At 38.9% G+C, this 8,740-nt stretch overlaps 2 pseudogenes; both read right to left on the reverse strand.

The window, feature by feature from the left end:
• Positions 1–5,584: 5,584 nt before the first annotated feature.
• On the reverse strand, positions 5,585–5,694 carry LOC112471901 (annotated as a pseudogene).
• Positions 5,695–5,880: 186 nt separating this feature from the next.
• LOC102885873 lies at positions 5,881–8,114 on the reverse strand (annotated as a pseudogene).
• Positions 8,115–8,740: the final 626 nt, after the last annotated feature.

Genomic DNA, 8,740 nt, shown 5'->3' on the forward strand with positions numbered 1-8,740 from the left:
ATGAACGGACCTCAAGATAATCATGCTAAGCTTAATAAGTCAGACAGAAAAAGTCGAAAATTACATGATATCACTTATATGTGGGATATAAACCTAAAAGCAACAAATGAACAGGACAAACAAACAGAGACTCATGGACATGGACAATAGACTAGTGGTTGCCAGAGGGTAATGGGGGAGGGGAGAGAAGGAAGGTAGATGGAGTAAAAAGGGTTAAATATGTGGTGACAGAAAGAAAGCTAACTATGGGAGGTGAACACACAATGTAAATATACATATGTGCCTTACTATTAAAATGTTCAGCTGAAACTTACTGGATTTCATTAACCAATGTCATCATAAAAAATTAATTAATTACTTAAAAAAACACAACGTGAGATCTAACCTCTGATCAAATTTCTAAGTGTACAATACATTATTGTTGACTATAAAGCAGCATTGTACAGCTGCCTTCTGGAGCTTGTTCATCTTGTTTGACTAAAACTTTATGCCAATTGATTAGTAACTCCCCTTTGACAATCACTCTTTGATTTTATGAATTTGAATATTTTAGATACCTCAAAGAGTGAAATCATGCAGTATTTCTCTTTCCGTGACTGGCAAATTTCACTTAGCATAATGTCCTCAAGGTGCCTCCATATTGTTGCATATTGCAGAATTTCTTTCTTTTTAAAGACTGAATAGAATCAGCTTAGCTAATACATTAACTCTGCCCTAGTGATTCCCTGAGACCCTGCCCCACGCAACTTGTGTTTCCACCCAAGCCACTTCCAGTAGCTTTCCATAGAAATGGCCTGTCTTGGCTCATACTGCTGACTTCCCTAAAATCCCACAAAGATTCGCAAATCTCAAATAAACAGCATCTGGCCTTGTTATGCCTTGTACCTCTTGCTAACCAGACCCAAGCCTAGAGCTAGCAGCAGCCGACTTTGGGTCACTGCTTAGCCTCTCCCAGGCACCTCCAAGCCCAGCACAAGTGGCAACTATCTGCAGATCACAGTGTTGCTCATACCAAGTGGCCCTGGGCAGGAAACAGTCAGGAGCTGACCTTGGCTGCACTAGAAACACTCCCAAAAGGCCCCAGAACCAACACACCTAGTGGCCAACTTTAGACCACACCAGAGCACCACCCATCAATGACACACCCAAAGGGAAGGCTCAGCAGGCACCAGAGCCCCATTGAAGTGAATCTTGCGCCATTTGATCAACCCGTGCACAACAGCTCCTCCACTGTAGTAATGGCCAGTCCTCACAAATAATCAGTCTGAGGGTCAATCCCTCCCACTGATGTGCAAACATAAAACAAGGCTCAACTACAACCAGAGGGCACATAAAACTCACACAAGAGACACACCTGGAGCACCTGGCTCAGGTAACCAGGGAGACTATGCCACTGGGCCCCACAGGACACCTACTACATAAGTCCACCCTACTAAGACCAGGAGACATAGCAGCTCTATCTAATACATAGAAACAAACACATAGAGGCAACAAAAATGAGAAGACAAAGAAATATGTCCCAAATGAAGGAACAGGACAAAAGACCAGAAAAAGAACTAAGCAAAATGGAGACAAGCAATCAATCGGATACAGAGTTCAAAACACTAGTTATAAGGATGCTCAATGATCTCAATGAGAGCTTCAACAAAGATATAGAAAACATTAAAAACAGTCAGAAATGAAGAATACAATAACTGAAATAAAGAATACATTAGAGAAAATCAACAGTAGATTAGATAGTGCAGAAGGTCAAATCAGTGATTTGGAAGATAAGGTATCAGAAAATACCCAATCAGAATAGCAACAAGAAAAAAGAATCCAAAAAAAAAAAAAAATGGGGATAGTTTAAGGGGCCTCTGGGGCAACATCAAGTGTACCAACATTCACAGCACAGGGGTTCCAGAAGGAGAAGAGAAAGAACAAGGAATTGAAAACCTATTTCAAGAAAAAAATGACCGAAAATTTCCCTAACCTGGCAAAAGAAATAGACATACAAGACAGGAAGCTCAGAGAGTCTCAAACAAGATGAACCCAAAGAGACCCACACCAAGACACATCATCATTAAAATGCCAAAGGTTGAAGACAATCTTAAAAGCAGCAAAAGAAAAGCAGTTAGTTTCTACAAGGGAGTTCCCATAAGTCTGTCAGCTGATTTCTCAACAGAAACTTTGCAGGCCAGAAGGGATTGGCAGGAAATAATCAAAGTGCTGAAAAGCAAGGGTAAGGTAACCTTGGTTGTAGGTCCATACATTTACTCAGACATACGTGTGTCCATGCACAGTCTATAGTATCATTGGTATGTGTAGATTTTTTCTCTTTAATATGAAAGATATTGTGCTGTACATCTCATTCTGTTTCTCACTTTTTCACTCAGTGTGATTTTCAGTTTCTATCCATATTCATATATGGTTCATTCCTCATGACTGCTGGATTACGTTCCATCAAATAATATCAGTACTCTTGACCTTGAACAACAGAGGTTTGGACTGCGACATATACAAAATATGTGTTAATCGACAGTTTATGTTATCGGTAAGGCTTCTGGTCAACAGTAGGCTATTAGTAGTTAAGTTTTGGAGAAGTCAGAAGTTATACATGGATTTTCAACTGTGCAGATGGTCAGCACCACTAATCCCTCTGTTGTTCAATGGTCAACTGTATTTTATTTATCGATGTATTTTATTTACCTTACCCAGCAAAGCTATCATTTAGAATCGAAGAGCAGGTAAAATACTTCCCAGACAGGAAAAAGCTAAAGGAGTTCATCACCACCAAAGCTGTATTACAAGAAATGTTAGAGGGACTTCTTTAAGAAGATAAAAGAAGATAAAAAATATGAATAATAAAATGGCAGTAACTACATATCTATTAACAATAGCTTTGAATGTGAATAGATTGAATGCTCCAATCAAAAGATAGGGTGACTGAATGGATGAGAAAACAAGATCCTTATATACACTGCCTACAAGAGAATCACTTCAAATCAAAAGACGCACACACACTGGGGGTGAGGGGATGGAAAAGGATATTTCATGAAAATGGAAACAAAAAAAAGGCTGAGGTGGCAACACTTGTATCATACAAAATAGGCTTTAAAACAAAGGTTATAACAAGAGACAAAGACCTAGTAATCCCACTTCTGGGTTTTTATCTGAAGAAACCCAAAACACTACTTCGAAGGGACAGTGTATCCATATGTCCGTTGCAGCATGATTTACAATAGCCAAGATATGGAGGCAACCTGAGTATCTATCAATGAATGAATGGATAAAGAAGAGGTGGTACATAAAGTGGAATATTACTCAGCCACAATAATAAAAAAGAAATCTTGCTATCTGCAACGACATGGATGGACCTAGAGGGTATTGTGCTGAGTGGAGTAAGTCAGACAGAGAAAGACAAATGCTGTATGATTTCACTTATATGTGGGATCTAAGAACAAAATAAATGAATGAACAAAATGGACATAGGATGTAAAATATAGCATAGGAAATACGGTCAATAATATTGTGATAACTATGTACGGTGTCAGATGGGTACTAGATTTATTGAGGTGATCACTTTATAAGTTATATAAATGTCTAATCACCATGATGTATACCTAAAACTAATATAATATGGTATGTTAACTATAATTGAAAAATTAAAAATTATTTTTCAAAGATTTGAAGGTAGCATAAATAACAACAAAAATAAAGGTAAATAGTGTTCCATTGCATGTATATATTACATTTTCTTTATTCCTTCATCTGTTGATAGACATTTAGTTTGTTTCCACATCTTGGCTATTGTAAATAGTGCTGCAATGAACATAAGAGTGCTAATATCTCTTTGAGATACTGATTTGTATCCTTTTGGTTAAATAACTAGAAATGGGATTGATGGATCGTGATAGTTCTATTTTTAAAATTTTTAAGAATCTCCATACTGTTTTCTATAGTGACTGCACCATTTTTCATTCCCAATAACAGTGTACAAGGGTTCTAATTTCTCCATATTCTTGCAACACTGTTGTCTTTTGTTGTTTTGATAAGTCATTCTGACAGGTGTCAATACCTGTTGGAAAGACTGCCTTTGCTCCATTGTATTACCTTTGCTCTTTTGTCAAAGATTAGTTGATTATATTTATAGAGCTCTATTTTGGGGCTCTCTCTTTTGTTCCATTAATCTATTTGTCTATTCTTTTGCCAGTGCCATACTGTCTTAATTACTGTAGCTTTACAATGAGTCTTAAAGTCGGGTAGTGTCAGTCCTCTAACTCTATTCTTCTCCTTCAGTGTTGGCTATTCAGGATCTTTTGCCTCTCCATTATGCATTTTAGAATCAGTTTGCTGATTTCCACAAAATAACTTGCTGTGATTGCTTTGCCTGATTTTGATATCAGGTTCAGGGTAATGCTGAACTCATAGATTATATTGGGAAGTGTTCCCTCTTTGTGGTAGGCAGAATTCTAAGATGATCCCCAAGATTCCCAGCCCCTGGTGTTCACATGCCTTCTTCTAGTTGTTTAATTAAACATGGATCTAGTTACTGCTGTGAAGAGATTCTGCAGATGTAATTAAGGTCCAAAATCAGAGGGACAAGAAGTATTTGACATGTTGCTGGCTTGCAGATAGAGTGGGGGCACATGGCAAAGAATGTGGTTGGCCTCTAAGAGATGAGATCAGCCCCATCTGATAGCCAGCAAGGAGGTGGTATCCTCATCCTACAACTGCAAGGACCTGAATTTTGCCAACAATGAGAATGAGCTTGTAAGCATATTTTTCCCCGGAGCCTTCAGACAAGAAGTTAGCCTAGCCAACGCCCTGATTTCAGCCTTATTATGCCCTGAGCAGAGAACTCAGTCATGCTGTGCTGGACTTCTGACCTACAAGAACTGACATAATAAAATGGATATTGATTTAAGCCACTCAGTTTGTAGTAGTTTGTTAAGCAGCAATAAAAATTTAATACATTCCTCTTTTATCTCCTGGAAGAGTTTGTGTATTACTGCTATTATTTCTTCCGTAACTGTTTGGTCAAATTCACCAGTGAAGCCATGTGGACATGGGGTTTTCTTTGTGGGAAAGTTTTAAACTATGAAATAAATTTCTTTAAAAACATAACTATTCATGTTGTCTTTTTTTCTGGAATGTGATTGGTAGCTTGTGTCTTTTAAGGAATGTGTCTATTTTTATCTAAATTGTCAAATTTATGTGCATAAAGCTCTTTATAACATCCCTTTATTATTATTTTAATTTCTGTAGGATAAAAGTGTTATCCTATATCTCATTCTTGATATTAATTATTTGGGTCTGTTCCCTTTTTTTCCCTTATCAATCTGGCTAGAGGTTTATCGATTGTATTGATCTTCCCAAAGGGCCACTGTTGGTTTTTAAATTTTTCTCTATTGCTTTGTTTTTTACTTCGGTGATTTCTGCTCTTATCTTTATTTCCATTTTCTGCTAATTTGGGGTTTAATTTCCACTTTTTATTATAATTTCTTTTCTTTTCTTTTCTTTTTTAAGGTGAGGCAACCCTTGGTTGACCTCGCAGATTGCAAGGACCTTGTCAGTTTACAATCCCTTATTTTTTATTTTTTTATACCTACAGCACCTGGTCTTCCTAGGTGGTCTCTCATCCAAGTACTAACCAGGCCCGACCTTGCTTAGCTTTTGAGATCAGGGCTTGTTCAGGGTGGTATGGCCGTAGACTATCATAATTTCTTAAGATGGAAGCTGAGGTCATTGATATGAGACAATTCTTCTTTTCTAATATAAGCATTTTTCTCACAAGAAGCCTTGATTTTACTAATTTTTAATGATAGAAACAGTACGAATTTCATACCTAGCTGTAGTTACTGTTTTTAAACACCAAAAAAGGTCCTTGGTTTTAGATAGTTACATTGTTAATTCCATAATAGCATTTACAGTATCATTATTGTTCTTCAGGGCTTGGATTGCCTTCACTCTGCACACATTTGCTTGTGACATGACCAATTGTATGCCCTTAAATTCCATACCTTTTTCATTAACCTCTTCCTCTTCACTCTCCTCTTGTATAATTGGAGTCTGTGTGTTTTCTTGAATGATTGAGACAGCTTCACCTTGAACTTTTAATTTCTCAGCAGCTGCTAGCTGTGTTTGCTGAGATAAATCCTTGATCTTGGCTTCTCCCCAAACTATGTAGATATGTGAAGCTGGGCTCTCGTAGATATCTGGTTTTTTGATGACAAAGAGGATATTCTTAAGTTTCTGGATAGTGACCCTAGTCACCCCTGTAACCTCTCGAAGACCCAGATTTGACATAGACTTCTGTGCTTTTTTTTCACTCCAGCTCTGTTTTGCTTTACTGACTGATTCTTCATCCATTTCAGCTGCCAGCTGGACCTATGTGGTTGCCTGTGTGGAATCTTATTCCTAGAGCTCTGGTACTAATTCGTCATTGTTAGATTCTGTTCCAGACCCTGTCTCAGCCTAGGGCTATGGGAACTCCTGCTCTGTAATAGAGACGGTTTCTGTGGTTCACCGGGCATTTTGTGCAGGAAACACAGAACCAAGATGGTGGCAAAAAGAGAGCAAGTGAGAACCTAATACACATATTTAATGCTACAATTTCTTTCCAAGCTCTGCTTTTGCCGCATTCCGTAAATCTTAATACGGTGTGTTTTCATTTTTATTCCATTCGAAATACTTTCTAATTATCCTTATGATTTCTTTTGTGACCTATGGTGTGCTGGCTATCAAGTGGTTGCCTCTCAACTTCAAATTCACCCTTTCTGCCTGTTCTGTGATAATGGAACATATTTTAACTATTTTTTCTTTGCCAACAGGCATTGAAGCTTTCTTAGTAGATGCGCCAGAGAGATGTTGCAAGAAGAAAAGAGGTTTCCTTCCTGATTCCTTTGTGCTTGCTTAGCAGACTCCTTCTGCATGGCTTTTTCTACCATCTGACTCCTGCGGTGCTTGCAGTGGAGGTCAGCCAGTAACACTCAGTGACTAGCAGCTTTCCCCTCCCCCAAGCGCTCACCCTTAGGCAGCTTGGTAGCAAGCAGAGTGCCTCTGGATGCTGCAGCACTCACAGCTTCCCCAGGGCCTGGCTCCTATTGTGCACAGAAGCCAGCAGCACTCAACGAACAGCTTACTCCCTCCACCCAGCAGGCAGATTTCTGGCAAGTTCCATCAGTGTAGCACCATGACTTCTCTGCCATTCAGTGAACTACAGTCATACCTCTCCAACAAAATTTGGATCTCATCCCCAGGGTCATTCTATTTTAACCTAGGGATAATGACCACTTCTTAATTCTTTATCTTTAGAGTTCTCTTTACATCTTACTAGACAATCCCTCATTATTCCAGTCCCTTGTTATATGTAATTCCTTACATTAACTTTCCCTGTTCAAATTACTGCATCATTCCTCTTTCAGACAGAACACAGACTGACACAGAATTGTTACCAGGAGTGGTCCCAAGAAATAGAGCTGCAGAGATGAGATTTGGGGATTGGTTTATTCATACCTCTGGAATTGAGCACAGTGCTTGTCAGTGGGAAAAGGATGCTAGTGATCCATGGCAAGCAGTGATATCACAATTAATCAACCTATGGTTAATTGTAATGAAGCGCCAACTGAAGTACATGCCTTGAAAGCCTCAACTGGCTGCTGCATGTCACCATTATGACAGTAATCATAGCTCTAAAGACTGTGATGCAAAATGGATTCTTTTAATGCACTTGAGTACTTACAAAGAGAAAATGACAAGCTTAGGTCTATTAACATCTCAGCTCAAGTCACAGTCTAAGAAATAGAGAGCTTTCATGATGCCTAAAAGAAGCTCTTATTTTTTTGTAGCTGCAGAGCTAATATTGCTCAAAATCAAACACAACATTTAATTGTATAGGTTGTTGAATTGCAATGACAGTTGAATTCATAGTCTTGACAAGTTTCTCATGTGAAAGTTAGGGCACTGACTGGTAAAGAAACTTGGAATGGGGACATCTGTTTGGTCCCAGATAAAACCGACAATAAAACTTGAACCACCAAGTTACTCTGAGTCTTCCTTACTAGTAGAAGTAGCTAGCCCTTTAGTGTCTGAAACTAACCTTTCTCTCCTTGAAAATCCTGTGATAAACGCATATGGTCCAGATGCCTTGAAAGGGGAATGCCCCTTCTCCTCAAGACCCGTCACAACCACTCCTATTGCCAATGGATCCAAAACTGAAGTCAAACCTCAGCATGCTCCAGGGGAACAGATGCACACTATGACCAAGGAGGAAAGAGCTTATACACCAAAAGAATTGTAAGACTTTGCTGATATATATTGGCAGAAACAGATTCTAAGGGTGTTAGGTGAGGAGAATATAACACTAAATTGTGCAGATTCATTGATATGGGTATACTTACTAGAGATTCTAGATTTAATGTGTCAGCACATGCAGCTGGAGGTGGCTCTAAGCGCTTACCTGGTTAGCAGGCTGAAACTGGGACTCAGTCGTGACCTACAGTTAATGAGGTTGAGATGCCAGAGATGTCCTAGCATGATATGGAGGAGGGAATCCAAAGGCTTAGGATGATAGGAACACTGGAGAGGATTTATCATGTATGACTTGCATACAACCCCCAACTACTTTCTATGAAAAAGCTCAGGAGACACTCCTCTTACCAAAACTTTGAGAAATCCTTTAGCGAGGAGCATTTGTGGCTTTTGAGGCCCTCTGTAACTTCCCTCCTTTATAGGTCAGGTATGACTTAGGGAAAAAATG

Source organism: Pteropus alecto, unplaced genomic scaffold, assembly GCF_000325575.1.
Source record: "Pteropus alecto unplaced genomic scaffold, ASM32557v1 scaffold159, whole genome shotgun sequence".
Taxonomy (NCBI): domain Eukaryota; kingdom Metazoa; phylum Chordata; class Mammalia; order Chiroptera; family Pteropodidae; genus Pteropus; species Pteropus alecto.